General features: G+C 47.5%; 1 protein-coding gene across 1 annotated transcript in view; it reads left to right on the forward strand.

The window, feature by feature from the left end:
• LOC144598975 (cell adhesion molecule DSCAM) overlaps positions 1-25,646 on the forward strand; it is a 565,733-nt gene that overhangs the window by 283,854 nt on the left and 256,233 nt on the right. The gene's annotated exons all lie outside the window — the stretch shown is intronic.

Genomic DNA, 25,646 nt, shown 5'->3' on the forward strand with positions numbered 1-25,646 from the left:
TGGCAACCCAATAACTTTTTATTTGATTATTCAAACAAACAAAAACAGGGAACAGAGCTGCTGGCCCTTTTAACGCAGCTTCTCCGAGTCTGTGGTTTCGTTGCCACGGTGTTCCGCGAACCCCCCGTTGCTACGGAGATGGCAGGAGCTGCCAGCACCCCGCGCTAACGCTGACAAATGGTACTTATTACATCAGGACTAATTTCATCCGATCCCCCTCATATGAAGATACTTAGCCTTGGTTGATCAAATTGTGTCGGAGTAATTACTGGGAGCAGAACTTATTAGGAGACAACACTCCTTATTCATTGCCGGTTTTGATCACCACACCTCATAACTCATCTGATTTCCCACTCTCGACATTTGCTCAACATGACAACTCCTGCCGTTGGGGCCCTTAAACACCTGTGGCAACCCAATAACTTGTTATGGGCAATGCCATTGGGGTGGTCAAGGCTCCTCCAGGGCACCATGCAGTTCCTTTCCAGACTATCATTTTCTGTGCCACCTCGCTTTCCCTTCCACAATTAACTCTTAATAGAGAAAGAAGGTGGAGAGCAGATGGGCCTCAGCTGTAATGATGTCGAGAGAGAAAATCTTGACATGTTATTAGGGTGTGATTTTTTTTCTCTCTCTCTCTTTCTCTCTCTCTCCCTCTCTCCCTCTCTCCCCCTCTCCCTCTCTCCCTCTCCCTCCCTCCCTCTCCCCCCTCCCTCCCTCTCCCCCTCCCTCCCTCTCCCTCCCTCACCCCCCCCTCTCCCCCTCTCCCCCTCTCCCCTCTCCCTCTCTCTCCCCCTCTCTCTCCCCCTCCCCTCTCTCCCTCCCTCCCTCCCTCCAGCTTGTTCTGTGACTTTTCTTCCCCCCTCTCCCACACTCACATTCATCCTCGGTTTAAGGTTTCAGGTTCAATTCTCTTCAGCAGCTTCATCAATGGCTTTCCTTCAATCAAGGATGTAAGTTGGTTGTTTTCTCTGGAATACCAGAGGATGAGGGGAGACCCGATAGAAGCATGCAACACTGTGAGAGGTATCGACAGGGTAGACAGTCAGAACCTCAGAGCGGAAATGTCAACGTCTAGAGGGAATAGGTTAAAGTTGAGAGGGGCAAAGTTTAAAGGACATGTGCAGGGCAAGTTTTCTTTACATTGAGGAAGGTGGGGGCCAGAGGCAAATATGATAGTGGTGGAAAGAGACTTTTAGATAGGCACATGGCTTTGCAGGGAATGGAGGGAGGATACGGATCATGCATAGGCAGATGAGATTAGTTTACCTTGACATCATATTTGGCATGCAGGTCCTGTTCCCGTGCTGTACCTATCTATGGTCCATGTTTTTTTGGAGCAGTTTACTAATGATTGCACTCAGTTCAATTTCATTTGCAAGTCCACAGTAAATGGACCCAAGTAAAACGACAGAAAATGACCATTCCCTTTAACAGATTCTGATTGATTACACTTGACATTTAATGGTATTTTCCCATCATCAAGAGCCCCACCATGAGTATCCGTGAAGCCACCGTGGGACCAGAAACTCAACTCAAGTACTGTGGCTGGAGGTCAAGAGCTGGGTATTCTGCAAACGAGGCTCATTACAAAAACAGGGATGTCATGCTGAGGCCCTATAAGGCGCTGGTCAGACCACATTAGGGAGCAATTTTGAGCCCCACATCTGGAAGGATGTGCTGGCTCTGGAGAGGGTCCAGAGGAGGTTTACGAGAATGATCGCAGGAACGAGTAGGTTAACAAATGATGAGCGTTTGAAGACACTGGGCCTGTGCTCACTCGAGTTTAGAAGCATGAGGGGGGGGCCTCATTGAAACTTACCCAATAGTGAAAGGCTTGGGTAGAGTGGATGTGGAGAGGATGTTTCCACTAGTGGGAGAGTCAAGGACCAGAGGCCCTAGCCTCAGAATAAATGGACGCCCCTTTAGAAAGGAGATGAGGAGAATTTTCTTTAGTCAGAGGGTGGTGAATCTGTGGAATTCATCGCCACAGAAGGCTGTGGAGGCCAAGTCAGTGGATATTTTTAAGGCAGAGATAGATAGATTCTTGATTAGTACGGGTGTCAGAAGTTATGGGGTGAAGGCAGGAGATAGATCAGCCATGATTGAATGGTGGTGTAGAGGGGAGAAGAGGGAGTGGCCAGGTTACGACTCGTCCTTGATTTTGCTGCTGGCCTTGCCGAGGCAGCGTGAGCTATAAATGGAGTCAATAGAAGGGAAGTTGGTTTGTGTGATGGTCGTCCACAATTTGCTGCAATTTCTAGCGGTCTTGGATGGAGCTGTTCCCAAACCCATGCTGTGATGCTTCCTGGTAAAAAGCTTTCTGTGGTGCATCTGTAGAAGTTGGTGAGAGTTGTAGGGGACATGTCAAACTTCCCAAAACTTCTAAGGAAGTAGAGGTGTTAGTGTGCTAAGGAAGTAGTGGAGGCCCTTCGGCCCTCCGAGTCCGCAACGACCAGCGATCCCCGCACATTAACACTACCCGAGGAACAATTGTTACAAACACATCAAACACATCACAAAGACAGCCTTCTTCCACCTCAAAAACATTGCCCGTCTCCGTCCATCCCTCTCCTTCACAGCTGCAGAAACCCTCATCCACGCCTTCATCACCTCCCGTCTGGACTTCTGCAACAGCCTCCTCTATGGCTCACCCTCAAAAATCATCAGTAAACTTCAATACATTCAAAGCTCCGCTGCCCGTCTACTCACCCACTCCCCGATCCGTGACCATATCACCCCCGTCCTTTACAAACTCCACTGGCTCCCCATCCCCCAGAGAATCCAGTACAAAATCCTCCTCATGACCTACAAAGCCTGGCCCCATCCTACCTGACTGACCTCCTCCACAGGCACACTCCCACCTGCACCCTCCGCTCTGCTGCTGCCAATCTCCTGTCCCCCCCCATCCGGACCAAACTCAGATCCTGGGGGGACAGGGCTTTCTCCATCGCTGCTCCCACCCTATGGAACTCACTACCCCAAACCGTCAGAGACTCCTCCTCACTCACCACATTCAAAACATCACTGAAGTCTCACCTCTTCAGCACTGCCTTCAACCACTGACCGTCACCTCACCTTCTGTCTCCTTTCTCTGTTCGTTTACTTATTTATCTATTTATTCACTTCTCTATGTTCTAGAAATCCCTGTAAAGCATCTTTGAGTGTTTGAAAAGCGCTATATAAATGTAATGCATTATTATTATTATTATTATTATTATATACACCAAGCCAATTAACTTGCAAACCTGTGCGTCTTTGGAGTGTGGGAGGAAACCAAAGATCTCGGAGAAAACCCACGTCACGTCACTGGGAGAACTTACAAACTCCGTACAGACAAGCACCCGTAGTCAGGATCGAACCCGGGTCTCTGGCGCTGTAAGGCGGCAGCTCTACCCGCTGCGCCACTGACTGCACTACCATTAAACGCTAGACTTTGCACCATAATAAAGTGATGAATCCCAGCCAAAAGTTTCCTTTTGTTTAAAACGTAAATGCTCGTCGTAAGTTAGTCACCTTGATTCAGATGCAGAAAATGGCACCGGATATGCCTACGATTTACAATTGCTGATACTTTAGAGTGAGAATCAGTGAATTTTGTTTTTGTAGCGGGAGGTTGGTTTTAGATGTAAAGTAATTTCCTGAGTGTGTCATGACTGATCATTTATGGCACCTCTGTGGCAATAGCATCAGTTTGCACATTACGTCTTTCTATTTACGATGTGTTTCTGCAATGCACTATGCTTGGTGCAACATTCATTGATAAATTGTGTGACATTTTACACCCCGTGCCTCGTTTCTGCACCTTTATATTAAGGACGTGCTGAAAATGCATCTTGGTTAGTTGCTCGTAAAATCTCAGAATTATATCTTCATTGTGACAAAGAAGGAGGGCATTTGGCCCATCGGATCTATGCTGGATGTCGATAAACCATAAGTATAAGAATATAACTGCAGATGCTGGTACAAATCGAAGGTTTTTATTCACAAAATGCTGGAGTAACTCAGCAGGTCAGGCAGCATCTCGGGAGAGAAGGAATGGGTGACGTTTCGGGTTGAGACCCTTCTGAAGAAGAAGGGTCTCGACCCGAAACGTCACCCATTCCTTCTCTCCCGAGATGCTGCCTGACCTGCTGAGTTACTCCAGCATTTTGTCGATAAACCATTCCAGGCAGCCCCACTCTTCTGGTCTCTCATTGTAACCCTGCAAACTATTCTCCCACTAATTGTCCACCCAGTTCCCTTGCCTGAGTCTGTCTGCACTGCCTATTAAGGCAATGAGCTCCTGATCATTACCATTCTCTGCAACAAAAACAAATTTTTTTTTGGATTTCCCTTGGATTTCCACTGTGTCTTCTGTCTACTCTGTGTGCTCTAGTTATTGAAATATCCACAATGAGATATTCTATCTATTTGCCTAAAGACGGCACGGTGGCGCAGCGGTACAGTTGCTGCCTTAGAGTGCCACAGACCCGGATTTGATCCTGCCCACGGGTGCTTGCCTGTACGGAGTTTTATCGTTCTCTCCGTGATCTGCGTGGGTTTTCGCTAGGATCATCCATCTTTCTTCCCACACTCCAAAGACGTACAGGTTTGTAGGCTAATTGGCTTGGTATAAGTGTAAATTGTCCTTAGTGTGTGTGTGTGTGTGTGTGTAGGATAGTGTTAGAGTGCGGGGATCACTAGTTGGCGCGGACTCGGTGGGCCGAAGGGTCCGTTTCTGCGCTGTATCTCTAAAACTAAAACTGAAAACCATCATAGCATTTTGCACCCCCATCAAGTTTCCTCTCGTTCATTTAGAGTAGATGGAAGATATTTGATGCCTTACATCCATATCCTCTTGATTGTGATCGGGAAACATGTTGCATGCAGAGAAAACATCTGCAAGATTTGGGGAGCGAGGAGTGCAGATAAGGCAAATAATAGTCAGTGGGTGGCACGGTGGCGCATTGGTAGAGTTGCTGCCCTACAGCCAATGCTGTGCCGGAGACCCGGGTTCGATCCCGACTACGGGTGCTGTCTGTACGGAGTTTGCTCGTTCTCCCCGTGACCTGCGTGGGTTTTCTCCAAGATCTTCGGTTTCCTCCCACACTCCAAAGACGTACAGGTATGTAGGTTAATTGATTTGGTAAATGTAAAAAATTGTCCCCAGTGGGTATAGGGCAGCGGTAATGTGCGGGGATCATTGGTCGGCGCAGACTCAGTGGGCCGATAGGGCCTGTTTCCGCGCTGTATCTCTAAACTAAACTAAACTAAAAGATCACCTGTATTCGGGAAAGCAGTTTCTGCTAACATCGAGTATAACGGTCAGGAATTCATGATACAGATTCACAGGATTTTGGTTATAACACATTTGGAGTATTTGAGTATTGTGTGTAGTTCTGGTCGCCCCATTACAGGAAGGATGTGGGAGGCTTTGGAAAAGATGCAGAGGAGGTTTACCAGAACGATGCCCGGATTAGGGTGTATTAGCTACAGGGAGAGGTTGAGCAGGCGTGCATTGTTTTCCCTGGAATACTGGAGGTTGAGGGGAGACTTGATAGAAGTATATAACTTGTTGAGAGACATTGATTGGATAGACAGTCAGAACATTGGTGCCGGGAGACGAAAGAGGCAAGTTTTTTTACACAGAGAGTGGTGGATGCATGGAATGTGCTGCCAAGGGTGGTGGTGGAGGCAGATACAATGGTGGCATTTCGGAGACTTGTGGATGGGTACATGGATATGCAGGCAATGGAGGAATATGGATCACGTGCAGGCAGATAAGAGCTGGTCTTGGCATCATGTTCGGCACAGACATTGCGGGCCAAAGGGCCTGTTCCTGTGCTGTACTGTTCTATGTGTAGGAAGGAACTGTGGATGCTGGTTTAAGCCGAAGATCGACACAAAATGCTGGAGTAAACATATCATATCATATCATATCATATATATACAGCCGGAAACAGGCCTTTTCGGCCCACCAAGTCCGTGCCGCCCAACGATCCCCGTACATTAACACTATCCTACACCCACTAGGGTCAATTTTTACATTTTACCCAGCCAATTAACCTACATACCTGTACGTCTTTGGAGTGTGGGAGGAAACCGAAGATCTCGGAGAAAACCCACGCAGGTCACGGGGAGAACGCATCACCCATTCCTTCTCTCCAGAGATGCTGCCTGTCCCGCTGAGTTACTCCAGCATTTTGTGTCTATCATCTGCACTGTTCTATGGTCTCCGATGCTCAATAAATAGCATTCAGATAGATTGCTGGCAGATTTTCCTGTGTGGCATGGCGGTGCGGCAGTTAGTGCTGCTACCCCTTGTCTGCACGGGTCTGGGTTCGATCCTGACCTTGAGCACTATCTTCGTGGAATGTGCGGGTTCACCCTGCCTCAGCACGGGTCTCTGCTGGTTGCTCCCGTTTCCTCCCACATCACAAAGACATTGGCCACGGTAAGTTTCCTCTTGGCAAAACGCTCAAAAGTTGTCCGATGGGCATGAGAGAGAGAGAATACATTGCAGGGTTATGGAAACTGAAAGGACTGTCCTGTGGGGAGTGGGCAAAGACCTGTTGGGCTGAATGGCCTCCTCCTGTGTTGTTAATGCACTGCGATAAAGATTTTGATTCGGAAACTCAAACCTATGGAACATGTGTAGGAGAAAAACTGCAGACGCTGGTTTAAATCGAAGGTAGACACAAAATGCTGGAGTAACTCAGAGGGTCAGGCAGCATCTCGAGATATAAGGAATGCCTGACGTTTTGGGTCGAGACCCTTTTCGACCTAAAACATCACGCATTCCTTCTCTCCCGAGATGCTGCCTGACCCGCTGAGTTACTCCAGCATTTTGTGTCTACCTGTGCAACATGCAACCTATGCAAATTTCTCTTCTCATCCGTCATGACTAAATCTCCAAATTATCTTGAAAACTACGACCAAACGTCCCAGGTAGACACAAAATGCTGGAGTAACTCAGTGGGTCAGGCAGCATCTTGGGAGAGAAGGATTGGGTGATGTTTCGGGTCTCACCCGAGCTGCTGCCTGACCCGCTGAGTTACTCCAGCATTTTGTGTCTCCCTTCGATTTAAACCAACATCTGTAGTATTTTTTCCTACCAAACGTCCCATAACCTCCTAAATACCAGACTAGTCTATATAGCCAGTCCTTGGTATTGTAAACTACATACGCTTTGGACTTTAGAGATTCAGCGTGGAAACAGGCCCTTTGGCCCACTGAGTCGGTGCCGACCAGCGATCCCCATACACTAACACTGCCCCACACACTCGGGACAATTTTACAATTTTTGCCGAAGCCAATTAACGTACAAACCTGCATGTCATTGGAGTGTGGGAGGAAACCAGAGCACTCGGAGAAAACCCACGCGGGCCTCGGGGAGAGCGTACAAACTCCGTACAGAAGGCACCCGCCTGTAGTCAGGATCGAACCGGGATCTCTGGCGCTGTGAGGCAGCAACTCTACCGTTGTGCCACCATGCTGCCTCTTGTGTGCCTTCAAGACCAGATGATCCTCCCAGAGATCGGCCCATCTGCTGCCGCTGCCTCCAGACAGGATGGATGCAATGTAGGGAAATTATTTTGATATTTGCCAGAAAACTGTTGCACGTTGGAAAGGATATGACAACAAGGTAAAGACTGCTTCTGATTGCGTCAAAGATAGTTCATCTGCGCTGACACCAAACAGCACAACCTACCTGAGAGGAGACAGCTGCTTATGAGAAACGAGGCAGTATATCCATCGAGGCAGTCTAACGACATTGTAAAGCATGGGGAAGGAGCAAGGGTGTTCTGTGGCTGTCAGAGGAACTTTTTAAGATTGATTTTAAACTTTAAGCTCTCTGCTTGCTGGCTGTTATTGTTGATAGCACAGGGCAAACTAACACAATGTTGCAAAGTCATCTTATTTTATATCACAAGACCAGGAGATGCATTGATGAACATGGATGCCATCGTGACTAAGTGTGAGTAACTGGAGTAAATCATAGGTGGACCTCATGGGCAAAAATTCCACAAACAAAAAGTGGGCGGCACAGTGGCACAGCAGTAGAGTTGCTGCTTTACAGCGCCAGAGACCCGGGTTCGATCCCGAATATGGGTGCTGTCTGTACGGAGTTTTTGTACGTTCTCCCTGTGACCTGTGTGGGTTTTCTCCGAGATCTTTGGTTTGCTCCCACACTCCAAGCGTGTAGAGGCTTGTAGCTTAATTGGCTTGGTGTAAATGAAAATTGTCCCGAATGTGTGTAGGATAGTGTTAATGTGCAGGGATCTCGGATCGGTGCGGACTCGGTGGGCCGAAGGGCCTGTTTCCGCACTATATCTCTAAACTAGACTAAACTAAGCTAAGCTAAACTTAAACAAAAGTTGGGGCACATTGATCGGCAAGTTGGGCCGAAGGGCCTATTTCCATGCAGTAACCAAAATCAATGCATCGGAAAAGGATTTGTAATCATACCCACAATGTTAATGCGATCACTATCAAATAATCATTAAGTGTCCTTGAAGCTCCATCCACACAGCTCCTTCCCAGTAATGGCACAAAGTACTGGAGTAACTCAGAGCGTCAGGCAGCATCTCTGGGGAAATGGATAGGCGACGTTTCGGGTCGAGACCAATTCTCCACCGGATCCATGTTCACATTTTTTTTCCCTTTAGTTTAGAGACACTGGGCGGAAACAGGCCTTCCCGCCCATCGAGTCCGCACCGACCAGCGATCCCCGCACATTAACACTCACCTTCACGAGGGAACAATTTTTTTAAACATTTACGCCAAGCCGCTTAACCTACAAACCTGCACGTCTGTACGGAGTGTGGGAGGAAACTGAGGTTCTCAGAGAAAAAACCCACGCGTGTCACGGGGAGAACGTACACACCCCGCGTAGCCAAGTAGTCGGGATCAAACCAAGGTTCTCCGGTGCTGTGAGGGCTGGAAGGCAGCAACCCTACCGCAGCGCCACCCTGCTGCACAGCTCTCCTTCCCCTGTAAAGCAGGTTGCCGAAGTATGAATGAGAGAAGAGTGTTGTAACATGAAGGGCACCTCTGTGCATCCAGGGTTAATTTTATTTTCCAGCTCGTGGCCAGTGAGGGTGTTGATTTATATGCACTCAGAGAGATACAGCTCTTCGATCCGACTAATGGTGGCAAGTGGTTTCAGTGGACAGCTCCTGATCACGCCTGACGGTCTGAATTGATAGCTGATGACATGTAAAGGCCAATGCATCGGACTGACTTCAGGGAGCTTTTGCCAATGCGTCACAAATGATTGCAGAGTAGAGTGCTAAAAATTTTTTTTCAAATATCATTGCATTAGGGACGAGCAACACCAACCATTGCATCGAGCAGAGTAAAAAGACCACTCTGCTCTTGGAAAATATATATTTATTTTGTTCTGCGACCATTGAGCTTTTTCAGTAAACTGACCAATGAATTGCAAAGTATTCAATTGTTTTTGCTAGGCCATTAGTCTCTTGATTGCAGTCCTGTCCATTACATTGTCTACTTCGTTTGTTCGTCATGTACAAGTTTGGGTGGTGAGAAAAAGATGGAGTACTTGTCCAGGGAAGGCATCTTAACCATGCTCAACTTTGTCGACCTACACTATTTCGAACCCATTTTTGAATCGTCCATTGTAATTATCAATAGAACTTACATGGCCTTAGTAATCCCAACCCCAGCTCAATTAGAGTTTAGAGCTACTTGGCTGGGAGCAGCTAATTTAGAGTCATAGTGTCATAAACTCATGCAGTGTGGAAACAGGCCCTTCGGCCCAACTTGCCCACGCCGGCCAACCTGTCCCAGCTACGCTAGTTCCACCTGCCTGCACATGGCCCATATCACTCCAAACTTGTTCATTCCATGTATCTGTCTAACTGTTTCTTAAACGTTGGGATAGTCCCAGCCTCAGCTACCTCCTCTGGCAGCTCGTTCCATACACCCATCACCCTTTGTGTGAAAATGTTACTCCTCAGATTCCTATTAAATCTTTTCCCTTTCACCTTAAACCTATGTCATCTGGTCCTTGGTTCCCCTACTCTGGGCAAGAGACTCTGTGCATCCAATAACTTAAAAGAGATAAGAAATCCAAACTAGTTACAACTAGAGATTTGCACTGAACCAGATACTTGCGATGAAGAGAGAGATTGCGTAAGATGGGCAATGGTCAGTGGTAAGGGTGGGCCTCTCAAATGTTAGAGAGAAAAATTATGGTTCTAAATGTTTGAAGGATGGATTATATGGTAAAAGCTAGAAACAATGAAAGCCCAAAGAGAGATCTGGGCATTTATGAAAACCTTGGGGAAAATCTGGAGGATTGGAGTGCAAAGAGATGGCAGATGCACTATTGTACCAAGCCCTGGTTTTACCATGTAGAATATGATTATGGCGCGGTGTGCTGCAGTAGAGTTGTTGCCTTACAGCGCTTGCAGCGCCAGAGACCCGGGTTCGATCCCGACTACGGGTGCTGTCTGTACGGAGTTTGTACCTTCTCCCCGTGACCGCCTGAGTTTCCTCTGAGATTTTTGGTTTCCTCCCACACTCCAAAGAGGTTTGTAGGTTAATTAGCTTGGTGTAAGTGTAAGTGTGAATTGTCCCGAGTGTGTGTAGGATAGTGTTAATGTGGGGGGGGGGGGAATCGTTTGTCGGTGCGGACTCGGTGGGCCGAAGGGCCTGTTTCCGCGCTGCATCTCTAAACTAAACGAAAACTAAGAATTTAGAACATGGAGCAGAACGGCACAGGAACAGGCCCTTCGGCCCACAGAGTCAGCGCTGAACATGATGCCAAGATAAACTAATCTCATCTGCTTGCACGTGGTCCATACCCCACCATCTACAAGCCTCATGAACATCACTATCACATAGAAACATAGAAACATAGAAAATAGGTGCAGGAGTAGGCCATTCGGCCCTTCGAGCCTGAACCGCCATTCAATATGATCATGGCTGATCATCCAACTCAGTATCCTGTACCTGCCTTCTCTCCATAACCCCTGATCTCTTTAGCCACAAGGGCCACATCGAACTCCCTCTTAAATATAGCCAATGAACTGGCCTCAACTACCTTCTGTGGCAGAGAATTCCACAGATTCACCACTCTCTGTGTGAAAAAAAACTTTCTCATCTCGGTCCTAAAAGACTTCCCCCTTATCCTTAAACTGTGACCCCTTGTTCTGGACTTCCCCAACATCGGGAACAATCTTCCTGCATCTAGCCTGTCCAACCCCTTAAGAATTTTGTAAGTTTCTATAAGATCCCCCCTCAATCTTCTAAATTCCAGCGAGTACAAGCCGAGTCTATCCAGTCTTTCTTCATATGAAAGTCCTGCCATCCCAGGGATCAATCTGGTAGAATCAATCTACTTATCATGTATGCATACACTGTGAATGGCGCGGTTGTATTTCTGCTGACTGGCTAGCAGGCAATAAAAGGTTTTTCTACCTACACGTGACAATAAACTAAACTGAACTGAACTCTGAGTAGCCCTCGGTATCCCATCATTGGAATGGCAACGCTTCTATCTCTTAAATCACAGTTCAGTCTTAATCTTACTTATCTCCTGTCTACCATTATCCTCCTCCTAGTAAAAAGTGTTGTGAGTTGTCTTCTCTGTCAGGGACATTGGAAGATGCTCAACACTTTTAAACCAGAACGTTTTAAGAGGGCTTGTATACAAAGACAGGGATGCAATGTTGAAGCTCTATAAGGTGCTGGTAAGGCCACATTTGGAACATTGTGAGCAATTTTGGGCCCCGTGTCTGAGGAAGGATGTGCTGGCTCTGGAGAGGGTCCAGAGGAGGTTTACAAGAATGATCCCAGGAACGAGTAGGTTAACCTATGATGAGCGTTTGTCGGCACTGGGCCTGTACTCGCTGGAGTTTAGAAGAATGAGGGGGGACCTCTGAAACATACAGAATAGTGAAAGGCTTGGATAGAGTGGATGTGGAGAGGAGATGTTTCCACTCATGGGAGAGTCTAGGACTAGAGATCATAGCCACCGAACTAAAGGCCGTTCTTTTAGGAAGGAGATGAGGAGAAATGCCTTTGGTCAGAGGGTGGTGAATCTGTGGAATTCTTTGCCACAGTAGGCTGTGGAGTCCAAGTCAGTGGATATTTTTAAGGCAGAGATAGATAGATGTTTGATTAGTGCAGGTGGCAGAGGTTATGGGGAGAAGGCAGGAGAATGGGGTTGCGAGGGAGAGATAGATCAGCTATGATTGAATGGTGGAGTAGACTTGATGGGCCGAATGGCCTAATTCTATTCCTATCATTTATGACCTTATGATCCATCAGGCCCAGAGTCAGACAGGGTTGCCCACCCTCCCCGGTCTTGCTTGTATGTTGTAAAGAACCCTTTGTGGAATCCAATTTAATAAGAACCTGGGGGGCAACTTTTCACAGAGTGGGTGTTGGGTATATGGAAGGAGCTGCCAGAGGAGGTAGTTGAGTCAGGTACTAAGACAGCATTTAAAAGACAATTGGACAGGAACACAGATAGGAAAGATTTAGAGGGATATGGGCCAAACATGGGCAAATGGACCAGCTTAGATGGGTCATCTTGGTCAGCATGGACTAGTTGGGCCAAAGGGCCTGTTTCCATGTGTGGAAAGGAACTGCAGAAGCTGGTTAACACAGAGGGTAGACACGAAAAGCTGGAGTAACTCAGAGGGGGCAGGCAGCATCTCTGGAGAAAAGGAATAGGTGATGTTTTGGGTCAAGATCCTTCCTCAGACTGAGAGTCAGGAGAGAGGGAAACGAGAGATGTAAGAGGAACTTAAAACAAATGCAATGCTATGCTATGCAAGTCTATAACTCTACTCGTTCTGAACCGTGCTGAAGAAGTGTTGAATAATGGAATGTACCATTGAAACCAGGCTCACCGTCACTCTCAGATACATGTACCGACTCACGTGGCACTATTGTGAAAAAAACGAGTTTATGTCTTTTAATCATGATTGCAAACACTTGATCAGGTCATCAAATTGCCATTTGTGATGCATTGCTGTGCAGAAACTGGCTGCCATCTTGTATCATAACTGAACACAGTACTTGATCTGAAGAAGGGTCCCGACCTGAAACGTCACCCATCCTTTTTCTCCAGAGATGCTGCCTGGCCCGCTGAGTTCTTCTTTTGTGTCCGTCATCCATGTTTACAATGTTACATCACTGTCATCGTCCGTCCTGAAAAGGGCGGAAGCTTCCGGCGACAGTCAGTGGGAGCCATCACTTGTACCGTAGATGATGGTGGTAGCAGAATTCGCTCAGGACACTTCCAGTTTCCAGCCCCGCGACGTGGACGCCTCTGCCTTGGGACCGCCCGCTGAGTTACTCCAGCACTTTGTGTCTATCTTCGGTGCAAACTAGCACCTGCAGTTCCTTCCCGCACGGTACTTCACTGTCTGTGAAGTGCTTTGGTTTATCGGGAGGTCATGAAAGGTGCATTGAAAATGGGTTTTTAAAAAAGATTAAAAAAACGTGCAAGGCAAGCAGGTTTCCGGGTGACAATGGGGTCTTGGATCATTTGTGTGCTGTTTTCAGCAAGGTAAGTGGTGCATCCTCTGAAGCACTTCACTCACACACTGGGGACAGTAAAGGTTCTTTCAGAATAGAACACTGTGTGCATATTTAATGACCATCGCACGTCCTACTCGTCTTTACCCACAGTTCCTCTTGCCGCACCTCACGTGGCTGCTGCAGCTCCAACGGCGATAAAAAGAAGCCAGACATAGCAGGACTACAAACACTGATTCCATACGCATGCACACATTCCCACTGTCTACCCATTGAGCTGCTTTGCCTTCTATCATATAGAAGGACTGTCGTGTGTAGAAAGACTGGAGCGGCTAGGCTTGTATACACTGGAATTTAGAAGAATGAGAGGGGATCTTATCGAAACATATAAGATGATTATTAAGGGGTTGGACACGTTAGAGGCAGGAAACATGTTCCCAATGTTGGGGGAGTCCAGAACCAGGGGCCACAGTTTAAGAATAAGGGGTAGGCCATTTAGAACTGAGATGAGGAAAAACCTTTTTAGTCAGAGAGTTGTGAATCTGTGGAATTCTCTGCCTCAGAGGGCAGTGGAGGCCAATTTTCTGAATACATTCAAGAGAGAGCTAGATAGAGCTCTTAAGGATAGCGGAGTCAGGAGGTATGGGGAGAAGGCAGGAACGGGGTACTGATTGAGAGTGATCAGCCATGATCACATTGAATGGCGGTGCTGGCTCGAAGGGCCGAATGGCCTCCTCCTGCACCTATTGTCTATTTTCTATTGTCTATAATGTAAGCTGCCCTTGAAATAGAAGAAGGAAACTCAAAGTGGCACGGTGGCGCAGCGGTAGAGCCACTACCTGACCGAGCCTGGGACCCGGGTTCGTTCCCGACCACGTGCGCACGTCTGTAAGGAGCTTGTACGTTCTTCCCGTGACCTGCGTGGGCTTTCTCCGAGACCTTCGGGTTCCTCCCACACACAGGTTTGTAGGTTATTTGGCTTGGCATAATTGTAAATTGTCCCCGGTGTGTGTTGGATAGCGTTGGTGTGCGGGGATTGCTGGTCGGCGCGGAATTGGTGGGCTAAAGGGCCTGTTTCCGCGCTGTATCTCTAAATTAAACTAAAATTAACTAAATGCGAAGGATCTCAAACAAAAACAAATAAAACAAAGAACACTCATGGGCCAGGAAACAAGTGGGGTGAAAGAGACAAGTAGCATTAGTCGTTCAGTTCAGTAATCTTTAATCAAACCTCCACTCACGCCGCCGTGTCCACTCCGGGCATCTCCGTGGCACCGACTCAGGCCCTAGCCGTGGGCTCTGACCCGTGGGGGCTGCAGCCTCGCCCACTCCGCGGCCAGCCGGGACATTCCGACCTGAAACGTCACCCATCCGTTTTCTCCGGAGATGCTGCCTGACCCGCTGAGTTCCTCAAGCATTTTGCGTCTATCTTCGGAGGAAAACAGCACCCGCAGTTTCTTCCTGCAGTGGAGGGTTGGTTCAGGTGGATCACCAGTGCAGACTTCATCTGGTCGGCAATGGCCTTGGATAGGACCTTGTAGTCCACATTTAGCAGTGAGATGGGTTTGAATGATACTTTATGAATGAATGATACATCCCCAAGGTATGCAAAGAGTCGCCACATAAAGGGCGCCGACAAAGTTACAAAGTACCGTGCGCCTGGTGCTCCTTTGTTCTCCAGTTCCTGATGTCACCCTTCTCCCCCGTCTGCTTGTAGATGAGGCTTTCCCCATCGAGGCTGACATGCCACCAGCCAGAAGCCTATCATTGTATACTTCCAGCAGCTCTGGGCCCAACCCAGTCCCACAGAGCAGAGATTAACTTGGCCGATAAGCCACCCCTTCCAGGGGTTTGCTCAAGTCAAAGGAACGGATGGAGCCAGTCAGCTCCTCTAGGATCTGTGTAAGAAAATAACTGCAGATGCTGGTACAAATCGAAGGTATTTATTCACAAAATGCTGGAGTAACTCAGCAGGTCAGGCAGCATCTCCGGAGAGAAGGAATGGGTGACGTTTCGGTTCGAGACCCTTCTTCAGTCTGAAGAAGGGCCTCGACCCGAAACGTCACCCATTCCTCCTCTAGGATCTGTGGTTGGTCCAGACTCTCCTTCTTAGTTTAGTTTAATTTTCAGATGCAGTGCGGAAACAGGCCCTTCGGCCCACCGAGTCCGCACCGACCATCGATGCCCGCATACTAACCCTATCCTACGCACACTAGGGACAATTTAAAAAACAAATTACACCAAGCCAATTAAGCTACAAACCTGTACGTCTTTGGAGTGTGGGAGGAAACCGAAGTTCGCAGAGAAAACCCACGCAGGTCACGGGGAGAACGTACAAACTCCGTACAGACAAGCACCCGTAGTCAGGATCGAACCCAGGTCTCTGGTGCTGTAAAGCAGCAACTCTACCGCCCTTTGCTCTGCATAAAATGTGCTGGCTGGTGAGTGTACTGGCAGAAGGAGCAGGTGTCACAGAGGTCGATCCTTTCTCCCTGAGTCTCCTGCTTGCTCTTTGAATTCTGCAAGCCGCAGATGAAGGTCACAGAGATTCCATCTTGATGGAGCCCACACCTTGTGGCAGGTCGAGTGCCAGGCGTGAAGATCCTTCTCAAGTAGAGCAACCTATTTATTATTACCAGGAATGTGTAGGTTAATGTGTGATGAGCGCCTGTCGGCACTGGGCCTGTACTCAAGTCAAGTCAAGTCAACTTTATTTGTCACACACATATACAAGATGTGCAGTGAAATGAAAGTGGTAACGCCTGCGGATTGTGCTAAAGCTACAAAACAGAATAGAATTATTTTTTTTTAACACAAAAAATAAATTAATACAGTAAATTAAATTAGTTCCTGGTGATATGAGAGTTAACAGTCCTGATGGCCTGTGGGAAGAAACTCCGTCTCATCCTCTCTGTTTTCACAGCGTGACAGCGGAGGTGTTTGCCTGACCGTAGCAGCTGGAGCAGTCCGTTGCTCGGGTGGTAGGGGTCCCCCATAATGTTGCTGGCTCTGGATCTGCACCTCCTGGTGTATAGGTCCTGCAGGGGGGGGGGCGAGTGTAGTTCCCATAGTGCGTTCAGAAGAATGAGGGGATGGAGGTGGTGGGGGGGACCTCATTGAAACATACAGAATAGTGCAAGGTTTGGATAGAGTGGATGTGGAGAGGATGTTTCCACTAGTGGCACGGTAGCGCAGCGGTAGAGTTGCTGCTTTACAGCGAATGCAGCGCCGGAGACTCAGGTTCGATCCTGACTACGGGTGCTGCACTGTAAGGAGTTTGTACGTTCTCCCCGTGACCTGCGTGGGTTTTCTCCGAGATCTTCGGTTTCCTCCCACACTCCAAAGACGTACAGGTATGTAGGTTAATTGGCTGGGTAAATGTAAAAAAATTGTCCCTAGTGGGTGTAGGATAGTGTTAATGTGCGGGGATCGCTGGGCGGCACGGACTTGGTGGGCCGAAAAGGCCTGTTTCCGGCTGTATATATATGATATGATATGATATGATATGATAGTGGGAGGGTCTAGGACTAGGCATCATAGCCTCAGAATTAAAGGACGTTCTTCTAGGAAGGAGATGAGGAGACATTTATTTAGTCAAAGGGTGGTGAATCTGTGGAATTCTTTACCGCAGAAGGCTGCGGAGGCCAAGTCAGTGGATATTTTTGAGGCAGAGATAGATAGATTCTTGATCAGTACGGGTGTCAGGGGTGATGGGGAGAAGGCAGGAGAATGGGGTTAGGGGGGAGAGATAGGTCAGCCATGATTGAATGGCGGAGTAGACTTGATGGGCCGAATGGCCTAATTCTACTCCTATCCCTTATGACCTCTTCCCGGCTCACCTGTCAGTCCGCGTTGCCGATGCTGACTAATTGGAGCAGGGTCAGTATGATGAAGGAGCACCTTCGGTCTTTATTATTGAACACTTTAAGCTGCTGCTGGATGGGTGTAGGCGGGCGGTGGAGCAGAGATCAACAGGGAAATACACGTTGTTCGAAACCGCGCTGTTGACCTTCCCCAGCACATATGTCCCACATTTTGAACACAACATGAATAAAGCTTTTCTTCAGGAAGCTCTTTCTTCACTTTGCTGTGGATGGGACTGCCAGCTGTTCCGTTTCCCCGTATTTCCAAGGGCGGTGTTTACACAGCGCACTAATCAAACAGAACACCTTTTGTTAAAAAGAAGGATGCTGTTGCTGTAGCAACGGCAGAACGCATGAACTGTTCCCGTACAGTCACATAACATGGACGTATACAGCGCGCAAACAGGCCCTTCGGCCCATCGCGCCCGTTCCGGCCATTGTGCCAAGTGAAACTAATCCCGTCAAACTTCATAAATTCATGTGTGATAGGAACAGAATTGGGCCATTCGGCCCATCAAGTCTACTCCGCCATTCAATCCTGGCTGGTCTATCTTTCCCTCAATCCCATTCTCCTGCCTTCTCCCCATAACCCCTGACACCCGTACTAATCAAGAATCAATCTGTCCCTGCCATCGACTTGGCCTCCAGAGCATTCTGTGGCAAAGAATTCCACAGATTCATCACCCTCTGACTAAAGAAATTCCTCCTCATCTTCCTAAAGGAACGTCCTTTAGTTCTGAGCCTATGACCTCTCCCCCACTAGTGGAAACATCCTCTCCACATCCACTCTATCCAAGCCTTTCACTATTCTGTATGTTTCAATGAGGTCCCCCTTCATCCTTCTAAACTCCAGCGAGTAGAGGCCCAGTGCCCTCAAACACTCATCGTATGTTAACTCACTCATCCCTGGGATCATTCTCGTAAACCTCCTCCTGACCCTCTCCAGCTCCAGCACACCCTTCCTCAGATATGGGGCCCAGAATTGCTCACAATTCTCCTTTTCCATGATTGTTAGAATGTATTTAAGCATTGTTTATATTGCTACTTAATGAGGAATGAAACAATCTTTGTTTTTAGCTAAAAATGGATCAATATTATAAATAAGGTGACAACTGCCTATGCCAGTTCCTTAATTTCATACACGTTCGTGTTTTTGCCTATGGGGATGATACTCATCTGTGACCTGATACTGCTTTGTTCTGCAGGCATCAGAATGTATACAGTTTGAAAACGTTGCCCTGCTTAATGCAACACGCTGTCTGGAATAAAGTTCAAGGTAGCTCAAGAGTGGTGGTTTCACACATGAGAGTTAATGGAAAGGTCACTTTGACTCATTGGCTCTTGTTAATGAGTACATAAATGCTAGCCAATGTTTCATTGCAAGTGACTCAGTGGATAATCTTTCCACAGTGCAGTACCACGTAAATCCCTCCTTCCCATGCAAATGGGTATGAAATTAAAAAGTGGACAGGACGACTAGCATTTATTTCCCTTCCTTAACGATTTCTCCACTTATTTGGCCGAGGTTAACGGACTGTAGGGCGGAATGAAAGGAAGGGGTGGCACAGCGGTAGAGTTGCTGCCTCACAGCGGCAGGTTCGATCCAGGCTGCGGGTGCCGTCTGTACAGAGTTTGTACGCTCTCCCTGTGACCGTGCGGGTCTTCTCCGGGCTTTCCGGTTTCCTCCCACAGGTTGATTGCCTTCGGTAAAATTGTAAAGGTAAAAAAGCGAAGGTCTCCAATCTGGGAAAGAGCTCGCACGCATTTCCGTGTATTTCCAAAGCCTGGATTTCAATTTTTTTTCTAATCGAGCGTATCAAATGAAGGCTGATGTTGAAATATAATAAGAAAACATTTGTTATGTTAATTATTTATGACATACAGGTATGTCAATATTAGCCTATGGAATATAGGTCTTTTTTGCTTAAATTGCTCGTGTAATGGTGGTGCAGCAGCAGCAGAAGTGCTGCCTCACAGCGCCAGAGACCCAGGTTTAATCCTGGCTGCGGGAGCTGTTTGTACGGAGTTGTACATTCTCCTTGTTGTCGGATGGGCTTTCTCCGGGTGCTCTGGTTTCCTCCCACGTTCCAAAGACGTCCTGGGTTGTAGGTTAATTGGCTTCGGTAAATTGTAACAACGTCGTCTGAGAAAGGGTCTCGACCCGAAATGTCACCCATTCAGTTTCTCCAGAGATGCTGCCTGACCCGCTGAGTTACTCCAGCGTTTTGCATCTACCTTCCGTATAAACCAACAACTGCAGTTCCTTCCTACACAGAAAAATGGCCCTGGTATGTAGGGTAGTGTTAGTGCATGGGGTGGTTGGCGCGGACTAGGCGGGCCGAAGGGCCTGTTTCTGTGCTGTATCTCTAAAGTCTAAAGAATGAAAATCTACATTGCCAGCATAAGTATTCTCAGGACAAGGTAGTTGTTCGGCAGACCATTTTAAAAACTCAATTACCCAAATACAACACGTTGCAGCTTGGAACCAAGCTGGAATAATAGTGTGTGAGTCTTTGACTCTGTTGTCAGTGTGCTGATTTCTGCAGAGTACAATGAAGAAAGTTAGAAAAATACTTCATCCTCTGGGATTAGATTGATGCTGACAGCAGCTTCAGGAGTCCCACATTTATTTTGTGCTTTGTCACGCTAGGCGTTGTTGCCTTCACCATTATTCCTAGGTTGTAGGCAAATCAAGGCATTTCACTGTACCTCGGTACCCTCTGCACATGTTAGGGGCAGCACGGTGGCGCAGCGGCAGAGTTGCTGCCTCACAGCGCTTGCAGCGCCAGAGACCCGGGTTCAATCCTGACCACGGGTGCTGCGTCTGTATCGCAGTCTGTACTTTCTCCCCGTGACCTGCGTGGGTTTCCTCCGAGATCTTCGGTTTCCTCCGACACTCCAAAGATGTACAGGTTTGGAGGTTAATTGCCTTGGTGTAAATGTAAATCGTCCCTAGTGTGTTAGTGTGCGGGGATCGCTGGTCGGTGCGGACCCGGTGGGCCGGAGAGACTGTTTCCACGCTGTATCTCGAAACTAAAAATAAAATCAAAATAAAAAAATAAAGAATCATTCATTCATTTATCATTCATTCTCATTGCAAATCCCAGGCCACAATGTTTTTAATGGCTCCAGTTGTTTCTTTATCTCCGTATCATTGTTATCTGTATGATGAACGGAATGGGAGCTGCACTCTTGTCTGTAACTGAGGTCACATCAGAGATTGATGATCGTCGCTTAAATTAAAGTGAGCAAACGGAGAGTGTGGCCGCAGAAACTGCCCCAGTTTGTGTTGATTTTGTGCAGTGAGCATAGTCAAGATAGTGCACAGAGATGCATATCACATGCACGTCAGCAAAATCCGAGACCCACACCACCCTGGCCACACAATCTTTTCACCCCTGCCATCGGGAAAAAGGTGCAGGAGCTTGAAAACTGTAACGGCCAGGTTCAGGAACAGGTCCTTCTATTAAACACCACAACCTCCAAATAAGCTCTGAACTACATAGACTATTATTGCCATTATTGCACTGTTGTTATATGTTTTATTGTATGTACGTATGTGTGCGTGCAAATTTCTGTGCAGGAAGGAACTGCAGATGCTAATATAAGCCGAAGATAGACACAAAAAGCTGGAGTAACTCAGCGGGCCAGGCAGCATCCCTGGAGATAAGGAATAGGTGACATTTCAGGTCGAGACCCTTCTTCGGACCAAAGATCGTAGAGCAGAGCAAGATAGACCACTCGACCCTAAAAACCGTAGTATGTCATGGCGCCATTTTAGTAGGCAGAAACTTGCAGAAACATTCAAAAAGAAAAATAACAAAAATCTGTGAATGGCCCATTGTTGGCTGTGGGATAGATAATCAGTAGTTATATAGATGGTGAAATGCAACAGGACGACAGTGAAACTAGTACGACGACTACGGTGGGGAGAGACGGAAGGAGAGGGGATGCAAAGGGTAACGAAGTTAGAGAAATCAATATTCATACTGCTTAGTTGTAAGCTGGGTTTAGAATACCAAGGGAGTATGTGTTTTCTGTTTTGGTTAGTGTTTGAGAACAATATCTGACCCGGAACGTCGCCTATTCATGTTTTCCAGGGATGATGCTTGTCCCGCTGAGTCAACCTAGCATTGTGTGTCTTTTTTTTGGTAAACTAGCATCTGCAGTTCCTTTTATTCACAAAATGCTGGACTAACTCAGCAGGTCAGGCAGCATCTCGGGAGAGAAGGAATGGGTGACGTTTCGGGTCGAGACCCTTCTTCAGACTGATGTCAGGGGGGCGGGACAAAGGAAGGATATAGGTGGAGACAGGAAGATAGAGGGAGATCTGGGAAGGGGGAGGGGAAGGGAGGGACAGAGGGACTATCTAAAGTGGGAGAAGTTGACGTTCATACCACTGGGCTGCAAACTGCCCAGGCGAAATATGAGGTGCTGTTCCTCCAATTTCCGGTGGGCCTCACTATGGCACTGGAGGAGGCCCATGACAGAAAGGTCAGACTGGGAATGGGAGGGGGAGTTGAAGTGCTCGGCCACCGAGAGATTAGTTTTGTTAATGCGGACCGAGCGCAGGTGTTCAGCGAAGCGATCGCCGAGCCTGCGCTTGGTTTCGCCGATGTAAATAAGTTGACATCTAGAGCAGCGGATGCAATAGATGAGGTTGGAGGAGGTGCAGGTGAACCTTTGTCTCACCTGGAAAGACTGTTTGGGTCCTTGGATGGAGTTGAGGGGGGAGGTAAAGGGACAGGTGTTGCATCTCGTGCGGTTGCAGGGGAAAGTGCCCGGGGTTGGGGTGGTTTGGGTAGGAAGGAACGAGTGGACCAGGGAGTTATGGAGGGAACGGTCTCTGCGGAACGCAGAGAGGGGAGGGGATGGGAAGATATGGCCAGTGGTGGGGTCCCGTTGTAGGTGACGGAAATGTTGGTGGATGATATGTTGGATCTGCTGGCTGGTGGGGTGGAAGGTGAGAACGAGGGGGATTCTGTCCTTTTTAGTTGCGAGTGGGGGGAGGGGGAGCAAGAGCGGAGCTTCGGGATGTAGAAGAGACCCTAGTGAGAGGGTCTGCATTTCCTTGTTGCTTCAGAACTTGCATTGTCTACTAATTTGGCCTGAAGGAGTTAAATCCACTTTTTGGTTTAGGTTTAGGTTTATTAATATTAAAATGATATATTATATATTATAATATTATTATATGATTATATGAATCTGTGGAACTGTGGATTCGTTGCCGCAGAAGGCTGTGGAGGCCAAGTCAATGAATATTTTTAAGGCGGAGATTGATAGATTCTTGATTAGTGCAGGCGTCAGGGGCAGGAGAATGGGGTGTGGAGGGAAAGATAGATCAGCCATGATTGAATGGCAGAGTAGACCGGCCTAATCCTGCTCCTATAACTTATGAACTTATCATCACGTGTACTGAGGTACGGTGAAAGGCTTTTTTTTTTGTGCGCTCAGATCAGATCAGATAATACCATGCATAAATACAATCAAGGCAAACTCAAGTACATTAGATAGAGCAAAGGGGATGGTACAGTGTGCAGAATATAGTTCTCGCATTGTAGAGCATTGTAGAGCATTGTAGCTTGAGTCACATGGCGTCGAGGCAGGAGGGAAAGCTTTGTTGAATTATTGAGATGGGCGCCCTAGCACAGTAGGACTAACATGCCACCAACATGCTTCTGAATGATCTGCCAGCATTACTTCCGTGTATGCCCAGTGCCAGCAATTACTTAACGTAGTTTGGAGATAAATGATGAGACTTAAAGAGGCAGCCTCCTCTTCCCATAATGGTCGACATGGCCTATATTTCAAAACCAGTTCTGATCAAAATCACTCAGGCGGGAACCTTAGACTAAACCGTGCTGCCCTCTAACAGCTCCCAGCAGGCACCAGGGTGGTAAGGCATTCTGGACAAGATCACAGCACTCCCCCACTGGCCTCAAAGCCAACTTCAGACATGACTGCATTGGATTGACGTGCCGGCTAAATAGACCTCTGTCTAACCCTGAGTTAAAATTTCAGTCTACGTCCATATTCCTCGACCACCACTATCTTAGTTTAATTCGAAGACAGAGACAAAATGCTGGAGCAACTCAGCGGGACAGGCAGCATCTCTGGAGAGAAGGAATGGGTGACGTTTCGGGTCGAGACCCTTCTTCAAGCTATCTTATTTAGTTTAGTTTAGAGATACAGGGCCTTCGACACACCGAGTCTGCACCGGCCAGCGATCCTGATCCGCGCATTAACACTATCCTACGCACACTAGGGACAATTTACACTGATACCAAGCCAATTAACCTAGAAACCTGCACGCCGTTGGAGTGTGGGAGGAAACCCAAGATCTTGGAGAAAACCCAAATGGGTCATGGGGAGAACGTGAAAACTCTGTACAGACAGCACCCATAGTCAGGATTGACAGCACCTGTACCCCTCTCCCCCCTCCTCTTCCCCCCTCCTCTTCCCCCCTCCTCTTCCCCCCTCCTCTCTCCCCCCTCCTCTCCCCCCCTCACCCCCCTCCTCTCACCACCATCACCCCCCTCCTCTCCCCCCCTCACCCCCCCCCCCCCCCATGGACAGCACCTGTGCCACCATGTCACCCAAGAAGTAGTTCTTCACCTAATCACTGTCCGGTTGAAAGCCCTGTTTCCACGCTGTACGACTCTATGACTCTGTGGTGGAATTGATTGCGGCAACTTGAACTGTCTTCTCTGGAATGACAGCAGACTTTGATCGTTTTCTCTGGAGTACCTGAGGTTGCGAGAAGACCTGATCGAAGTACGTAAAATTATGAAAGGCACGGGTAGAATAAACAGCCAGAACCTTGTTCCCAGGATGGGATTAAAAAACACTTGAGGGCATAGCTTTAAGGTTTGCGAGGGGCGAAGTTCAAAGAGATGTGTGGGGCCAAGTGTTTTACACAGAATGTGTTAAAAGATATCTATCGCAGGAAATAGATCAGCCATGTTGAATGGCGGAGTGGACTTGATGGGCTGAATGGCAGAAATCTGCTCGTAGAACCTATGGACATGAACTTCCTATCTTCCTACCTGTTAAAGGAATGGTCTTGGAGGGAATGCACCATATTCGGTTACTTTTCTTTGGGCTGCGCTATTCAGAAGCCTTCAGTGGTGTGAATATTTTTTTTATCATTGATCCGGGGCTATGCTGTAAGAGAATAGAAGATTATGTAACGGAAGTAGGCTATTTGGCCCATTGTGTGTGTCTGCTGGTTAAAAATGAGCTGCCTGGTAGAATCCTACCTCAATCTATACCCAGGTGTCTTTTAAACTTTTCTTTTTAAATGTTTCTGCTTCTATCAGCTCTCCAGGCAGTGGGTGTGAACCGCTGCTACGCTTTGTAAAGAGTTTTTCTGACTTTGTCCATAATCTTTCCGCCGTGTATTTTAAAATAAAACCCCCTTGCTTTCTCAACAAACTGCAATGACCATTCTTTCCTGTTTCCTCACGAATGTTTGTCAAATCTCATCCGCTTTATTTTAAATGTCTCAGGCCTCAACGTGAAGAAACGCATCTGAGAAGCCTTTTTAACCACCTTATCGACCTGCCCCGCTATCTCCCTGTAGGCTTACAATCTTAGATCCCTCTGCCCTCCGAACCTCACAGTTTTACCCAGCCTGGTGTGTTTTCATAGAAACATAGAGGAAGATATAATATAGGTGCAGGAGTAGGCCATTCGAACCTTCGAGCCAGCACCGCCATTCAATACGATCATGGCTGATCATCCAGAATCAGTTTCCCCGTTCCTGCTTTCGCCCCATATCCCTTGATTCCGTTAGCTCTCAGAGCTATATCTAACTCTCTCTTGAAAACATCCAGTGAATTGGCCTCCACTGCCTTCTGTGGCAGAGAATTCCACAGATTCGCAACTCTCTGGGTTTACTTTGTTTGGCTTTACTTTGATATTTTACTTTACACTTTATTATCACATGTGGCAAGTCACAGTGATATTCATTGTTTTGCATACCCAAGGTATACAGAGAGTGGCCATGTAAAAGTTGCCGACAAGGTTGCAAGTATCCCATTTTGGCCTCGTTGCACCTTTGCCTCACCAGTCTTTTGCCGCATGTTTTCTTTTTCATTCACAGCCAGCTCACGTCGGTCTATTGATGGTAACCTTTGTTGGGCCGTTTTGGTGTCAGCTCTTAACTACTGCTGTGAGACAGATGAGTGCAGTGCCTTAGTTTAATCAGGTGCAAAATGCAAGCAGTCCACGTGGGCAATTAGGCCAGGCTGCTCAATTTAACACCGTTGTGAGTGAGATTTA

This window comes from Rhinoraja longicauda, chromosome 12, assembly GCF_053455715.1.
Source record: "Rhinoraja longicauda isolate Sanriku21f chromosome 12, sRhiLon1.1, whole genome shotgun sequence".
Classification (NCBI taxonomy): domain Eukaryota; kingdom Metazoa; phylum Chordata; class Chondrichthyes; order Rajiformes; family Arhynchobatidae; genus Rhinoraja; species Rhinoraja longicauda.